This window comes from Globicephala melas, chromosome 10 (assembly GCF_963455315.2).
Source record: "Globicephala melas chromosome 10, mGloMel1.2, whole genome shotgun sequence".
In the NCBI taxonomy this organism is placed as follows: domain Eukaryota; kingdom Metazoa; phylum Chordata; class Mammalia; order Artiodactyla; family Delphinidae; genus Globicephala; species Globicephala melas.
In genome coordinates, this window is record NC_083323.1 from 75809143 (window position 1) to 75825937 (window position 16795).

At 38.2% G+C, this 16795-nt stretch overlaps 1 long non-coding RNA gene across 2 annotated transcripts; it reads right to left on the reverse strand.

Annotated features, from left to right (window-relative positions):
* Positions 1-1495: 1495 nt before the first annotated feature.
* On the reverse strand, positions 1496-16756 carry LOC115839107 (uncharacterized). 2 transcript variants are annotated; one of them, XR_009565327.1, is made up of 4 exons: positions 16674-16756; positions 14428-14544; positions 3755-3800; positions 1496-1900 (listed from the first exon to the last, which is right to left on the reverse strand). It is a non-coding gene; the product is annotated as an uncharacterized lncRNA (long non-coding RNA). The 2 variants fall into 2 exon arrangements; XR_009565328.1 differs by having other exon boundaries at positions 1496-1918.
* Between the last annotated feature and the right edge of the window lie 39 nt (positions 16757-16795).

The following is a 16795-nucleotide window of genomic DNA, read 5'->3' on the forward strand; positions in this document are numbered from 1 at the left end:
TCAACAAATGAATACGTGAGTTCCTCCTAACTATAAAGCACAATACCCAGTATTATTAAGGACACATTATTCACTCTCATATTCCTGGTAAAAATTGCCAATACCTATAAAACTTAAAATTACATATCTTTTGATCAGCAATTGAATTCCTAGGAATTCATACTACAGATGCATTAGTACATATATCAAATAGCATGTGTAAGATGATTCATGCAGCAGGATTTGATTCATGCAGCAGGATTTGTACTAGCTAAAGATTAGTGCTATTGATCATCAGTAAGTATTGGTTAAACAAATTAAACAAAAGACAAGACATGGAAGCAACCTAAGTGTCTATCAATAGATGAATGGATAAAGAAAATGTGGTATATATACACAATAGGATATTATTCAGCCATAAGAAAAAGAATGAGGGACTTCCCTGGTGGTCCAGTGGTTAAGACTCCATGCTTCCACTGCAGGGAGCACAGGTTCGATCCCTGGTCAGGTAACTAAGATCCCACATGCCACACAGTGCGGCCAAATAAAAAAATAATAATAGTAATAAAATAAAATAAATAAGTCATGGGAATGTAATGTTCAGCAAATGACTATAGTTAATAATACTGTATTGTGGGGACTTCCCTGGTGGTCCAGTGGTAAAGAATCCACCTTCCAATGCAGGGGATGCAGGTTCAATCCCTGGTCAGGGAACTAGATCCCACATGCCATGGGGCAACTAAGCCTGAGCACCACAACTGCTGAGCTCGCGCACCTCAACAAGAAAGCTCGTGCCACTAACTGCAGAGCCCACGTGCCCTGAAGCCCATGCACCGCAGCTAGAGAGAAGCCCACACACTGAAACAAAAAAGATCCCACGTGCCTCAACAAGGATCCCACATGCCTCAACTAAGACCTGGTGCAGCCAAAAAAAAAGAAAATAAATAAATAACATTTAAAAAAGAAAAAAGAAAAACTATCACAAACAATTTTTTTAATTAAAAAAAATACTGTATTGCATATTTGAAATTTGCTAAGTAAGTAGATCTTGAGTTCTCATCACAAGAAAAAAACTTTGTAACTATGGTGACAGATGCTAACTATTGTGGTAATAATTTCACAATATACAAATATCAAAACATTATGTGTATACCTGAAACTAATATAAAGTTATATGTCAATTATATTTCAACTAAAACAGAAAATAAATAAATAAAATTACAGCTTTTCATGAGATTATAAAAAAGAATGAGGGTGCTCTTCCCGTACTGACTAGTAACTTTGCCAAGATATAATGTTAAATAAGAAAGAAAGATGCAGAACAGTCTGTATAGCATGTCATTATTAGTGTTATATATGATGTATTTGAAAAGATACAAAAGAAACTTAAAGCAATGGTTGTCTTCTGGAAGAAAACTGGACCTATCTAAATGCCTCAAATTTGATCCATAGGCTTTTTTTTTTTTTTTTTTTTTTTGCAGTACGCGGGCCTCTTGCTGTTGTGGCCTCTCCCGTTGCGGAGCACAGGCTCCGGACACGCAGGCCCAGCGGCCATAGCTCACAGGCCCAGCCGCTCCGTGGCATGTGGGATTCTCCCAGACCGGGGCACGAACCCGTGTCCCCTGCATCGGCAGGCGGACTCCCAACCACTGTGCCACCAGGGAAGCCCTGATCCATAGGCTTTTGATGTTGATCCTGGGATATGATGGCCAAATGGCTGAGGTCATAGGTCTCATTATGTATTAAAGATTTACCTTTCTCATTCTCAGAGTTCCTGGTACATGCCTCTTCCCTTGGGTGGATTCTTGGCTTTTCTCTCAGCATGGTCCCCAAACACCAGTCTTCACTTCCACCCCAAGCAAAGAAGCCGAGACTGACTCCTATCTCCAGGCCAGAGGAAACGTCTGCTTCTCTGAACTTGCTGAAGGAAGAAAAAGAACTGCAAGAAGCAATTGAACGTATTGATGAAGTACAAAATGAAACAGACAGACTTAACGAACAAGCTAGTGAGGAGATTTTGAAAGTAGAACAGTAATATAACACACTCTACCAAGCATTTTTTCAGAAGAGGTCAAAATTGATTGGCAAAATCCCAGATTTGGGGGTAATGACATTTGTTAACCATCCACAAGTGTCTACACTGCTTGGGAAGGAGGATAAAGTTTAAAATGACTCTTTTAAAAAAAATTCTCTCCTAGTGAAAAAATTAAAAATAATAGTTATGTTTCTAGTGAAAAGTAATTGATGTCTTATTTCTATTCATGCCTCTTTAATATTTTTTACATGTGGGAAATCCCAATTTACTTTCCAATGTTCCAGCCAATTGGCAATTTAACCAGTCTTTGAATGGCTTCCAGGTCCTTTCCATCTTGTGCTGAATCCCAGTGGTGTCTAAAAGAAATCATTCCCTTCTTGCTTGCATGTGCATCCTGTCAATTTTTCTGGGAACAATATTTTGTAAAACCAATGTAAGTGCAGGAATTCCTTGGCTGTCCAGTGGTTAGGACTCCATGCTTTCACTGCCAAGGGCCCGGGTTCAATCCCTGGTCAGGGAACTAAGATTCTGCAAGCGATGGGGCGTGGTCAAAACAAAATTCAATGTAAATACATGTCTTTAAATGTTAAAATGTGATGGAAAACAGACTGCCTGAGAGAAAATAAGACTGCAAATAAGACATACAGATGGCCAACAAACACATGAAAGGATGCTCAACGTCACTAATCATTAGAGAAATGAAAATCAAAACTACAATGAGGTATCACTTCATACCAGTCAGAATGGCCATCATCAAAATATCTACAAACAATAAATGCTGGAGAGGGTGTGGAGAAAAGCGAACGCTCTTGCACTGTTGGTGGGAATGTAAATTGATACGGCCACTATGGAAAACAGTATGGAAGTTCCTTAAAAAACTAAAAATAGAACTACCATACGACCCAGCAATCCCACTACTGGGCATATACCCCGAAAAAACCATAATTCAAAAAGAGTCATGTACCACAATGTTCACTGCAGCTCTATTAACAATAGCCAGGACATGGAAGCAACCTAAGTGTCCATCGACAGAGGAATGGATAAAGATGTGGCACATATATACAATGGAATATTACTCAGCCATAAAAGGAAATGAAATTGAGTTATTTGTAGTGAGGTGGATAGACCTAGAGTCAGTCATACAGAGTGAAGTAAGTCAGAAAGAGGTAAACAAATAACGTATGCTAATACATATATATGGAATCTAAAAATATGTATAAATAAAAAGGTTATGAAGAACCTAGGAGCAGGACAGGAATAAAGATGCAGGCATAAAGAATGGACTTGAGGACATGGGGAGGGGGAAGGGTAAGCTGGGACGAAGTGAAAGAGTGGCATGGACTTATATATACTACCAAATGTAAAATAGCTAGCTAGTGGGAAGCAGCCACATAGCACAGGGAGATCAGCTCAGTGCTTTGTGACCACCTAGAGGGGTGGGATAGGAAGGGTGGGAGGGAAATGCAAGAGGGAGGAGATATGGGAACATATGTATATGTATAGCTGACTCACTTTGTTATAAAGCAGAAACTAACACACCACTGTAAAGCAATTATACTCCAATAAAGAAAAAAGTAGACTGCTAATAAGAAGAGTGAGCAAAAGAAGTCAAAAAAGAATGAGAAAAATCAAGGATTAAGTTAGTTAAGGCTTGAAGTAAGAAGGATTACATGTATGCCTTAAGAAACTAAAATGCCATTAAAAACTACTATATGTGGTAAATTTAAAATTGTTTTTTACCCTAAGAAACTTAGTGTCATCCTGGTGGTGATTTGGGATCCAAGACCTGCAGGGAAAAGATCAAAGGGAAAAGAATTATAATCTTGACATTTTAGACTCAAAGGAAGAGCCATCTTCAGTGCCTGAGGAGCCACAAAAGAAATTTGGTAGAAGAACAGAGATTATGTTCTAATAATTCCTCTCACATTTTATGATTCAATCAAAAATATTTATAGAGGCACTTCTACTTCCACCAAGATGAAGCAACTGGTAGCAGACTTGTCTTTCCACTGTAAACAACTAGAAAACTAAACAAAAATATGTGAAACAACTGGCTTTAGACCTGAGACAACAGACACTCCAGGACTTTGATCACTGAGAGAAGAGAATAAAATGAAGCAAGCCCTACAATCACCTCTGCTTTCTGCCTGTATACATTTTCCAGTCCACAGCATAGTGAGGGGGGTCCAACCAGAGAACAGCAGTTGTCACCAGGTAAAGAGAGAAAATTATTCAGGAAAGTTGAGAAAATATCATCATCAGTTGAGCAGTGAGAAAATGGAAATGTATAAAAGTTTGTGAATCATTTTGCTTTTATTTAACAAATTATAGCAGAAATTACAAATACATACATAGATGTATTGCAATAACAATGTCATTTTTGCTCATGGTGAATTCTAACATGCTTTCTGGAATGAGAGGTAAAAGCAAAGGTCATGTGGTTTTCATGCATGTGAATGTCACCCATTATGTATGTTGTGGAAAATTGTTCTAAAAATTATTTTAACGACTACAAAATATATCATCTTACAGATATATAGTAACAGTGATGTCTAAGAACAGGGCTTTGATTAGGTCATGAGGGCCTGTCCTCTGCTTTGAGAGTCCAAAGAAAGTGTGTGAAAGTCAGACACATATTAGTAATATCAATAACAATAACTATAGGAATAACACAACTGTCATTTATCAACTTTTATTATGTACAAAGCACTTATACAAGGTGGCATTTAATCTCCGTGACAACCCTGTGAGGTACATTAGCATCACTATTAATATTTTACAGTAAGGAAACTGAGACTTCTAAAGGTTAAGTGACTTGCCTATGATCATTGGAGAAGATCTGATCCCAAATCTGATTCCAGAGGTTATACTTAGCCATTACACAGACTGCCTATCAAATCATGATAGGATGGCTGCTTAGGGAGCATGAAACTAGAACCAGGAGAGTGAAGTGAGTCAAATGAGAATTGAGATGTCAGTCAATATTCAGTGCAGGAAACAAACAACTCCAGGTATTTAAGACAAGGGATTTAATAAGGAATCATCACTGTTGGAAGGAACAAAGAGGTAGGAGTAAAGGGGCTGCCACTGGAGCTTCTGTGGTTCAGTAATAGGGGGATCAGAAAGCTGGAACCAGCAAGCCATAGCTGCTTCTACTACTTCCATAACTGCCTCTCAGCACTAGACACCAGAACACTGAGTCTGGCCCCTACAGTCACGCTTTTCACCTCTTGACACATTTCCATGGCTTGTTTGCCAGCAGAAACAGCATCAGAAAGATGGCTTCAAAGAATAGACAATGGGGAAAGGATAATCTCTTTAATAAATGGTATTGGGAAAACTGGACAGCCACATGCACAAGACTAAACTGGACCACTATCTTACACCATACACAAAAATCAACTTAAAATGGATTAAAGACTTTTTTATGAATTAAAGCTCTATAAGGACAAGAGTCATCTGTCTTCCCCTCTGTTAAGTTCTCATGAACCTAATACAGGTCTAATACATATCTCTTGAGTGAAAAACTACTTAAAAATCTTATATGTTCTTTGTTGTCAGAAAGATCTGGATTCAAGTACTGATGTCTCTTCATCTGTGAACTAAATACAAATAATGAAATTTCTCTCAAGAGTTTTTGGTGAGAATTAAAAAATGCATGTAAAGCACTTACCACAAGGCCTAGTACATAGCATTCAATGTTTGTTGTTATTATTGGTATATCATTATTATTATTCCTGCCCCTTTTACCTAACTCTACATTATGGATCAACTTGCCAGTCATCATCATGGATGTATTCCAAGTCAGAAGGCTATACCTCCCTGTCTTCCCTGGACAGTGGCTGAGTGAGCATTACCAAGGCTCTCCTTGTGGATCTTTTACTCTGTGCTCGCAAGGCTGCCCAATCGCTCATCTGAGTAGTACTGTAGGCTTATTTATATAGAGATATGCTTTAAATCTGCTATATCTTTAGTTTTATAAGATCAACTCCTGCTGCCTTATAAGTCAGTCAGTCACTTCAAACACCAAAACATTTTATATGAGGAAAATATGGCTTTAAACTACAGTTCTTTAATAACTGGTGAGCCTGAGCATTTTCTGAAATTATTTTATTGGCCACTGGGCTTTCTGTGTATGTGTGCTGTGATTTCCTTATTCATTTACCTATTAGAGTATTAGCCTTCTTCTCATTAATTACTAAGCACTCTTTACATATCTGAGATATGTTTAATAAGTTAGATGTTTCTTGTATGCATTATATTTTTATTTTTATCATTGTATTTTTTTACAAACATAAATTCTTAATCTCTTCATGTATGTTCCCACCATTATTTTTAATCTTAGAGAATTCTTTCCCACCTTAATATGAAATATGTATACTTTTTTTTTGTTTGCAGTACGCATGGCGTGCAGGATCTTAGTTCCCCGACAAAGGATCAAACCCATGCCCCCTGCAGAGGAAGCGCAGAGTCTTAACCACTGGACCTCCAGGGAAGTCCCAAAATAGGTATACTTTTGTTTCTGATTTTACTTAATATTTTATAACCATAATTTTAGTGGCTACAAAACATACCAGTAGGGTTTATGCTGTAATATAATTAATATAATTAATCAGTCCTCTATCTTTAGATATTTCATTTTCTCCCAACAGTTCACTATTAAAATAATAACCTGATTCAATCCTTGTGCCCATCCTCCTGTATTCCATATGATCAAGACCAAAATACATAAACATTCCATTATTCTTTCATATTTATTTATTTATTTATTTAATTTATTTATTTGGCCTTGCCGGATCTTAGTTGTGGCACGCGGGATCTTCATGGCCATATGTGGGATCTTCTTTGCAGCATGTGGGACCTTTTTTTAGTTGTGGCATGCAAACTCTTAGTTGCAGTCTGTGGGATCTAGTTCCCTGACCAGGGATTGAACCCTGGTCCCCTGTTGGGAGCACAGAGTCTTAGTCACTGGACTGCCAGAGAAGTCCCTCATTATTCTTTATACATGTTGCCATTTCAGTACTGTAGGACTAACCTACTAACCAGTTCTGTATGCCCATTCACCCTACCATTTTTTTTTTTTTTTGTGGTATGTGGGCCTCTCACTGTTGTGGCCTCTCCCGTTGTGGAGCACAGGCTCTGGACACGCAGGCTCAGCGGCCATGGCTCACGGGCCCAGCCGCTCTGCGGCATGTGGGATCTTCCTGGACCGGGGCACGAACCCGTGTCCCCTGCATCGGCAGGCGGACTCTCAACCACTGCGCCACCAGGGAAGCCCCACCCTACTATTTTGACTATTAAAAACTCATATTAATATGGAGAATAAATTCATATCCAAGAATCCTCCAAAAAATATATTAAAACCTCCTAATAAAATAAATGTGGATTAACTGTTTTCCAGGGTAGAAACTTTAGATAGAAATACCATATAATTTATTGTCAAAACAGCACACTTTTGAGAGTAAAAGGGACATATTAAGAATTAGTCTGAGGTGGCCAAGATGGCAGAGTAGGAAGACCTCCTCCTATGGGCACCCCAAAATTACAACTATTTACAGAGCAAGTATCAATGAGAACAACCTAAAGACTAGCAGGAACAAAATTTCCACACCTAAACACATAAAGAAGGAACCACAACAAGACAGGTAGGAAGGGCAGAGACATGGTATAGTTAAGACCCACACCCTCAGGGTAAGTGACTTACAAACGAGAGGATAATCACAAGTGCATACGTTCTCCCTAAGGTGCAAGGGGTTCAGACTCCATATCAGGCTCCCCAACCTGGGGGTTTTGCACCAGGAGGATAAGCCCCCTGGGAAAGCTGGCTTTGAAGGCTGGAAGGTGGGGTGGGGGGCGCTAGATACAGGAGAGCTGGAGGGCTATAGAAAACAGAGACTCCATTTTTTTTCAATTTTTATTGGAGTATAGTTGATTTACAATGTTGTGTTAGTTTCAGGTGTACAGCAAAGTGAACCAGTTGCACATACACATATATCCACTCTCTCTCTTTTTCCTTTTTTTTTAGATTCTTTTCCCACATAGGCCATTACAGAGTATTGAGTAGAGTTCCCTGTGCTATCAGAGACTCCACTCTTAAAGGCACACGCAAAACCTCACATGAAATTCTCACACACTCAAGACCCAGCACAGAGGGAATAATTTGAAAAAGGATTAGATGATAGTTGATTAGATGATACAGAGGAACAGATCAGCAAACTGGAAGACAGAGTTGTGGAACTCATCCAAGCTGATGAGAAAAACTAAAAAAGATTTTTTAAAAAATAAGAACATGGGGCTTCCCTGGTGGTGCGGTGGTTGGGGGTCCACCTGCCGATGCAGGGGACACGGGTTCGTGCCCCGGTCCGGGAAGATCCCACATGCCGTGGAGCGGCTGGGCCCGTGAGCCATGGCCACTGAGCCTGCGTGTCTGGAGCCTGTGCTCCGCAACGGGAGAGGCCACAGCAGTGAGAGGCCCGCATAACGCAAAAAAATAAAAAAAAATAAAAAAATAAGGACAGTTTAAGAGACCTCTGGGACAACATCAAGCATACTAATATTCACATTGTAAGGGTCAGAAGGAGAAGAGAAAAAGGGGCAGATAACTTACTTTAAGAAATATTAGCTGAAAACTTACTTAACCTGGGAAAGGAAACAGACATCCAGGTCTAGGAAGTACAGAAAGACTCATTTACAAAACAATTCCAGTTATAATTGCATTGAAAAGAATAAAATACTTAGGAATAAATCATATAAGACATTGAGAAAAGAAATTGAAGATGACACAAAGAAATGGAAAGATAAACTGTGCTCATGGATTTGGAATAATTAATAGAGTTAAAATGATCCTACTACTCAAGGCAATCTACAGATTCAATGATATCCCTATCAAAATACCAATGGCATTTTTCACAGAACTAGAACAAATAATCCTGAAATTTGTATGGAAACACAAAAGACCCCCAGTAGTCAAAACAATATAGAGAAAGAAGAACAAAGCTGGAGGTATCATGCTCCTTGACTTCAAACTATTCTACAAAGCTACAGTAATCAAAACAGTATGATCCTGGCACAAAAACAGACACATAGATCAATGGAAAAGAATAGAGAGCCCAGAAATGAACCCACACTTAGACTGGCAATTAACCTACATCAAAGGAGGCAAGAAAATACAATGCAGAAAAGACAGCTTCTTCAATAAATGGTGTTGTGAAAACTGGACATCTACATGCAAAAGAATCAAACTGACTACTCTCTCCCACCATGCAGAAAAACACACTTAAAGTGGATTAAAGACTTAATGTAAAACCTGAAACCATAAAACTCCTGGAAGAAAACATAGGCTGTAAGCTCCCTGACATTGATCTTGGTGATGATTTTTTGGAAATGTCTCCTCAGGCAAGGGAAACAAAAGCACAAATAAACAAATGGGACTAAATCAAACTAAAAAGCTTTTGCACAGTAAAGGAAACTAAATTAAAAGGCTGCCTACTAAATGGGAGAAGATATTTGCAAACTATATATCTGATAAGAGGTTAATATCCAAAATTATACAACTCAACATTAAAAAAAAACTTGATTAAAAAATGGGAAAAGGACATGAATAGACATTTTTTCAAAGAAAACATACAGATGGCCAGTAAACACATGAAAAGATGCTCAACATCACTAATCATCAGGGAAATGCAAAACAAAACCACAGTGAGATATCACCTCACATCTGTCAGAATGGCTATTATCCAAAAGACAAGAAATAACAAGTGTTGGTGAGGATGTGGAGAAAAAGGAACACTTGTACACTGTTGGTGGGAATGTAAGTTGGTGCAACCACTATGGAAAACAGCATGGAAGTTTCTAAAAAAATTTAAAATTGTACTATCATATGATCCAAGAATTCCACTCCTGGGTATTTTTCCGAATAAAAGGAAAACAGTAATTCAAAAAGATATACCCAGCCCTATGTTCATTGCAGCACTATTTACAATAGACAACATTTGGAAGCAACCTAAGTACACATTGATAGATGAATGGATAAAGAAACTGTGGAATGTGTGTGTGTGTGTGTGTGTGTGTGTGTGTGTGTGTGTGATGGAATCTTAAAAAAGAATAAAATCTTGCCATTTGCAACAACATGGATGGACCTAGAAGGTATTATGCTAAGTGAAATAAATCAGACAAAGACAAATACCATATGATTTCACTTTTATGTGGAATCTAAAAAAACAAGGGAACAAATATAACAAACAGAAACAGACTCACATAGAAAACAAACAAGTAGTTGGCAGAGGAGAGGGGAGTGGGGGATGAATGAAATAGGTGAGGGAAATTAAGAGGTGCAAAATTCCATTTACAAAATAAATGAGTCACAGGGATGAAACGTACAGTGTGAGGAATATAGTCAATAATGTTGTAATAACTTTGTATGGTAACAAATGGTAACTAGACTTATTGTGGTGATAATTTTGAAATGTATAGACATATCAAATCACTATGTTGTGCACCAGGAACTAACACAGTGTTGTAGGTCAATTGTACTTCAATAAGAAAGAGAGAGAAAGAGAAAGAATTAGGCTGAGACAAGAGGCCTCTAAACCAGGGCTTATGGTCACCTACTTACAGGATGCATTCTCAAGTGTGTAGTATAAAGTAATAATTAGGAGTTCATAGGGAAGGTGTCTCAATTAGTGTATGTATTTGGTCACAATCTGACACCAACAAAAGTGTCCCTGATTCCCGCTACCTTAAATCTTCCTTAAACTCCATGCTTGGAGAAAAGTTTCATAAAATGTATAATGAAGAGGGGCATGGGTACTCAAGATTTCCTCTGGTTTCAGAAAAAATAGCTCTGAGCATACAGAGGAGTCATTCTCATTTGCCTTCTCTGTTAGTGAGACCCTTCCAGTTTGATTTCTCATCCATGGACAGCTCTGAATGAGATCACTGTGGACTAAAACTAAACATTTCTGCAAATATGATCCATGTTTCATTGGTTAATTGTCACTTTCTAAATCTTCATTTTTCAAATGTTATCATAAAACAATTTGACTCTAATTACAGCCATGTAGACATTGACTTAAACTTGCTTCTACTACTTCAGTAAATCAATAGGGGAGGAGATAGATGAACACACTTTTGACGTCCTCTCTTGTGTGGCAGCTTAAATAATGAAGATAAAGTTAAGAAACAATAAACTAGAACTTTGACTAATCTAATAGCAAACAGGCATCTCAGAATTTTAGAGCTGGATGGGATTTTAGAGATAACCTACTCTAGCCCTTTTATCTGTAAAATGAGGACACTAAGGCCTATAGTGTTAAGTGGCTTATCTAAGGAGTACAACTAGTGGAGGCTGAGCTGAGACAACTACCCAGTTCTATGACTCCTAGTCCTTTGTACCACAAATCAGAACCACGTTTTCTTGTTGTTCTGAGGATAAAGGAAGTGATGTTTGACTTTTCTGTTTGAGACAAGTAAATGTAAGGTATTTGTTCTCATTATAGAATAGTTAGAAGATGTTTCCTGACTTGCTTCTTATTGGATAATTGGCCATAGTGCTTACACAGAAGCACATAAAGCCTATACGGAAGACACTAAAAAGAAAAATACAAAAATAGATTGAATCAAAATGGAAATGCTCTACAAAACATAGACTGATTGCTTATTGTATTACTTCTTCTCTCATGGAGACATAAATTCAGTTGGCCATGATGGAAAGACAATGATGAGTTGATTGTCTCATTTGTACACTATGTCAAAGAGACAGAAAATTACTAAGGTAAATTGAGAAATAGGAAAATTCAAAAATTATCTTGCCTGAAGACATTATTTTTTTGCACTAATCTTTTCAAAATACAATCAAAACTGATGTCTCCAAGATTCCATCACATTGTCAAACAAATAAGTAGCTCCCGTGGCTTGCCAATAACCCCTGAAGCATGATCCTGTGAAACAAAATGTTGGTGTGGACTGCACCAGCTATCACCAAACTCAGAGCAGAAAAGAAGGTGTTGGGGAAAGAGTTATTTTAGGAAAAAAAATTCAACGCTGCAATATTGAAGGAAGACATAACTGCAGATCGAAAGGGGAAGATCAGTTTGAATTCTTTGGCCCAGGATCCCTTTAACTCTACATCACTCTTCCACAAGGGGTATCCTTCTCTTGTCATATTCTCCACAATGCTTCTCTCCCATAGCCCCATCCTAACTTGCATGTTCCTGGAACAATAACCTTGGAGTCATTCCCTCTCTCTGCTCCAAGGCCTAGGAGTGGAAAAGGACCCTGGGTCAGAAAAAGGAAGTTGGTGAAGAATAGGACCACTCAGTGAAACATAACTTCATAAGCAATTTCATCTCCACTAGGGCTGGGATCTTTCTTTGGTTGAATGTGTCTGAGACATTAGAACAGTACCTGATTCATTGAATACTTTTAATAAAAATTTGTTAAGTGAATGAACAAAGTTCTGAGTCCTTAACAACTAGAATGGTGGAAAATTGCTTCTCCATCATCATTGGGCTTCTTTCTCTCCCCTTCCAGGTTTTCATCAAAATTTGATCATCCTTCATGAGTCCCAGGAAATAATAATCTCCAACCTATTCTGATCACTCTAGCCATCTTTGTTGGTCAAGCCCACGGCAGTTCTCTGAGGCCTCCAGTTAGTGCTGAGGCACTACCCTGTCTCAAATGGAGCAGAGGCATCTTTGGTGAGGCCAGGAACCCCAGGCCTGAGGTACATCAGGACCATCTCCTTGAGGCCAGGCAGCACTGCATAGCTCCTCTTGCAAACAGGGTCAACAACCCAGGCTCTCCTGCCCAGGATTAGGGCCCTCCTTAACAAGGAGAATCCTGTCACTTTCTCCAAGCTTATTTCCTCAAACTTTAGCCTGTCCCTAGGTTTTTGACTTTTGGAAATAAAAGTCACAAAAATTCCAGACTTATTCTGCATTCCTCCCTGACTTCCCCCAGGCACTGACACATGGAACTTTCTGTCAGATTAAATGGATAGAATAGAAAGGGGAAAATGAAGGATTAAAAAAAAAAAAAAACATAAATATCTCAAAACATTATCCAGCCACGTCGGTATGTGATCAGGTGCATATACTTAAAGCAACTGTGAACCCTATAGGTTATTCCACTGACTACAAAAGTAGCATAACAAAGAATGAACACCTGTTTGTGTCCTTTAAACTCCAGTACAGAAAGAAAATTCACATTTAGTAACAGGTTTTGGGGGGGTTTGTTTTTTGGTCTAATATGCTCCTGCAACCAACAGCTTCAAAGAACTAAACTCTTCTGAAAAATGTTTGGATGTTAAGATGACCACCAACTCAAAAAGCATCAGAGCCACTTCAATAAAAGGATGTAGACTAGGTTTCAAGGCACTTGATCTGCATAAATTTATACTTTTAACCAAATTTAATGGACTTTCTTGTGAGAAGGGTGAGCATTACTAATTTCACATTTTAATATATTTTAGGGACATGAAAACTTGGATAGTGAAAACATCCCACCTAATGCAAAGGAAACTTCCTAGAAGGAATCTGTTTGGAATGAAATGGGAAGGGTTGGCTTACAGGTAAGGGTGGACAGGGTGGCAGGATTCTTTAGGATTTATGGTGTTTCAAGAATATTTGCAACAGTGAAGCCATGAGAGAAGATGAAATTATGAGGCAGACTGACATTAATTATTATACAAAGGCTCAAAACCAGCCTTTAGAAATTATTTTTTTCTTTTCTCAGGTAGTAGGAAATAGAAATATCATGGAAATACTTTATCTGGAAGGAAGGCCATCACTAAATACAATTTCTATTCCTTACTCCTAGCCACTTCTTTCTGCATCCTATGTCACCACTTATGTTCCAGAACAAACGTATACTTGCAGTCTCCAGGAGAAAAAAGGAAACACAAGTCAGAACAATATTTTATAGTAATTATAATGATCAGAATTCCTCATCCTCCTTTCTGCTGTCATTTTGCTGTGACCTTTAGATAAGCTCATATTTCAGCCCCAGGCAGATCTCTGCTATAGTCTGAATATGTACCATGTTACAGATAAACACTTCAGAATTAAGTAGGAGTGCCTAACTTTAAACTGTAGGGCATAACTTGTGAGAGGCCAGTTAAAACACTATTAATCTTTACTCTTTTTATGCTTTTTAAATGCTATTATATTTATAATTGTTTACATTTTGACAATCAAACCATATAAAATATAGATCCCTTCAAAATGAATATTTATATGGCATTTTGTTTCAGGAAAGAGTAATTATGAAATACATGTCCCCCTAATTCAAGGTTAGCTAACCTCAAGTTATCACAGTTGAGATAAACCATATTTTCTAAAATACATTTTAACATTGTTCATTCACTTCTGAAGCCAAAAAACCCAGCAAGAATCAACTTGTGCCCCTTTACTTACCCCAGGCTCAAATCAAGTTCCAGCGTCATAAAATTTCAGCCATGTATATAATTCCAAAGATTTTAAAGTCCCACCTTCTTCAGTTGCTTCCATTTTTTAGACAAAGCTGCACTCTTCCTATTACACCAAGACAAATTATTAAAAGGAAATAACTTGCTGTTATTGAGCCACTGTCAAGTCTCACATAGCACTTGTTCTGATATTACCTTCTGTACCAGAGTTCACTACCGGTTCATGAAATACAACTAAGTTTAAGAAGACACCAAGCAGAACTCACATCTATAAAGACCTTATAATAAGTTCTAATGTCAGATAAAATTTTTCTATTTTTCATTGTACACAAAAGTTCTTCTCCATTAAGCACAGGCAATCAAGGAATGGTGAAACAGGTAGAGTTCTATAAGAAGTATGATCTCCTGAAGTGACTAAGTAACTAAACCACAATATGAAGTCATAGATTCTGGTATAAAATTACTAACATACCTGTAAAAGTCACAGATAGTTACTTGTCATATTAACCAGAAACCTCAAGAATGAAAGATACTCCTTTGAAAATGTTAAAATCTTCCTGTGTGTTAGGTACTAAATAGGAAGCACCATCTGCTGTGTGCTCAGGAGACTTTCCTGCTACACATACTGAAATATGTCCCTGATCAAAGTGGTGTGAAACAAGACTGCAGCTAAACTGGTTATGATGGCAAATTTTAAGATATTTTGAATAGCAACATGAGAGTTAGAACATGCCCTGCTTAGTTCCTTCAGGACCAGAAGGAACTGTAAATATTTTTTAATCTAGCATCTTTTAAACTGAGGCAGGAAGATAATGATAGACATTCAATGAATTACATTCAATGCAGTTTAAAATATCACTTTAATTCACAGAATCAAAATATAAATACAAAACCTTGTTGCAAGAGGCTGTCTTTTACAAATAAACTTTTTTTAAAGAAATGTTTCTTCCTTCAAATGTTCATTTTCTGGAGGAAAATATTGCTGTGTCTTCATTTTCATTATCAAGATTCAGTTTGGCTCTTGCTGATATTAAATTAAATCATTCAGTTTATGTGCTTTGGGGAAAAAAAATTATGGGATTTGGGATACAAATACATAGCCTGATGAATAAGTATCTAAAATTCCTACTGAAGTTACTGTTTGGCAATGAGAAACTCACTGATAATCACATATACAAAGAAACTAATTTTTAAAAATAATATTTCATTCTGTTAAGTCACTTTATAATGTTAAGAAATGGAAAAGATCCTTTAGGGAACAGTTTGGAGCATGGCCCAGATGCCGGCTTCAGGACCAATGCACTTAATCTCCCAGCCGCTGAGAGTACTGGTTGCCGATGACTCACAGCGGGGCATTCCACATTTAAGGACAGGTCAATAACAGGGTACAAAGGCATGCCCCCTTGCCTCTAATCAGGATGACTCTGAAAGGAAATCCCAGCTCCAGAGCTCCCTATGGAGTTGCCTGAAGAAAGTGTTCATAGAGCAACCCCTCCCTCTGCCCAACCCTGCTTCCATCACTTCAGTACAGATGTCGTTTCCAAGGGCACACCCCAATAATTCTGCACACAAATCTCCCACTCGAGTCTCTTTCCCAGGAAACTCTATCTAAGACAGTTAGCATTGCAAGTGATTCCAGAAATGAGACTTTAAAATGGAGTTTTGGAGTTGGATCCCTGCCAGCCAGCTGCCAGACAGACCCCCATCCCTAGTGCTTGGAGAACTGTTAACACCTGGCTATTGCTGTACCAATGTGATTACTAATTTGAATCCACTTATGCCAAAGCTGTGTCCCACCTGGTTACCTGTAATTGAAATAAATTAATAAAACTGGGCTTTCTGCATTTATTGAATTTTATCTCGTTATAGCTTGCACAAGACTGCCACCTCCTGGAGAGGCTAATGAATACTGGGGGCTGAGGTGTTCTCATCCATTTGGAAATCAGTATTACGAAATTGCGTCTCGACGCCAACCCCGTATCTCTCCATGAGGTTAAACCAATTCCTGACCCCTCACAACTTCTGTGAACAATTTTTTGCATAGGACTGAGATTTCAAACAACTTGCGCAACACAACTTATTTTTACGTGAAAGTTTAAACAAAAGCTAATATTTTAGAATGCTCAATATGTGCCAGGTGCCTTCTTAATTCTCACAACATTCATCTGAGATAGGAACTATTATCATAAACATAGCCAAGTTACGGATGAGGAAATTAAGTTTTAGTGTACTTACGGTGACCAGACTTTAAGCGGTAACTACACCGAGGTAGTCAGAACTCCAAGGCTGCGGAGCTCCGTAACTAACCGCCCCGCCCTACGTGGGCATGCGCAGAAAAAAAGCACAAGTAAATTCCG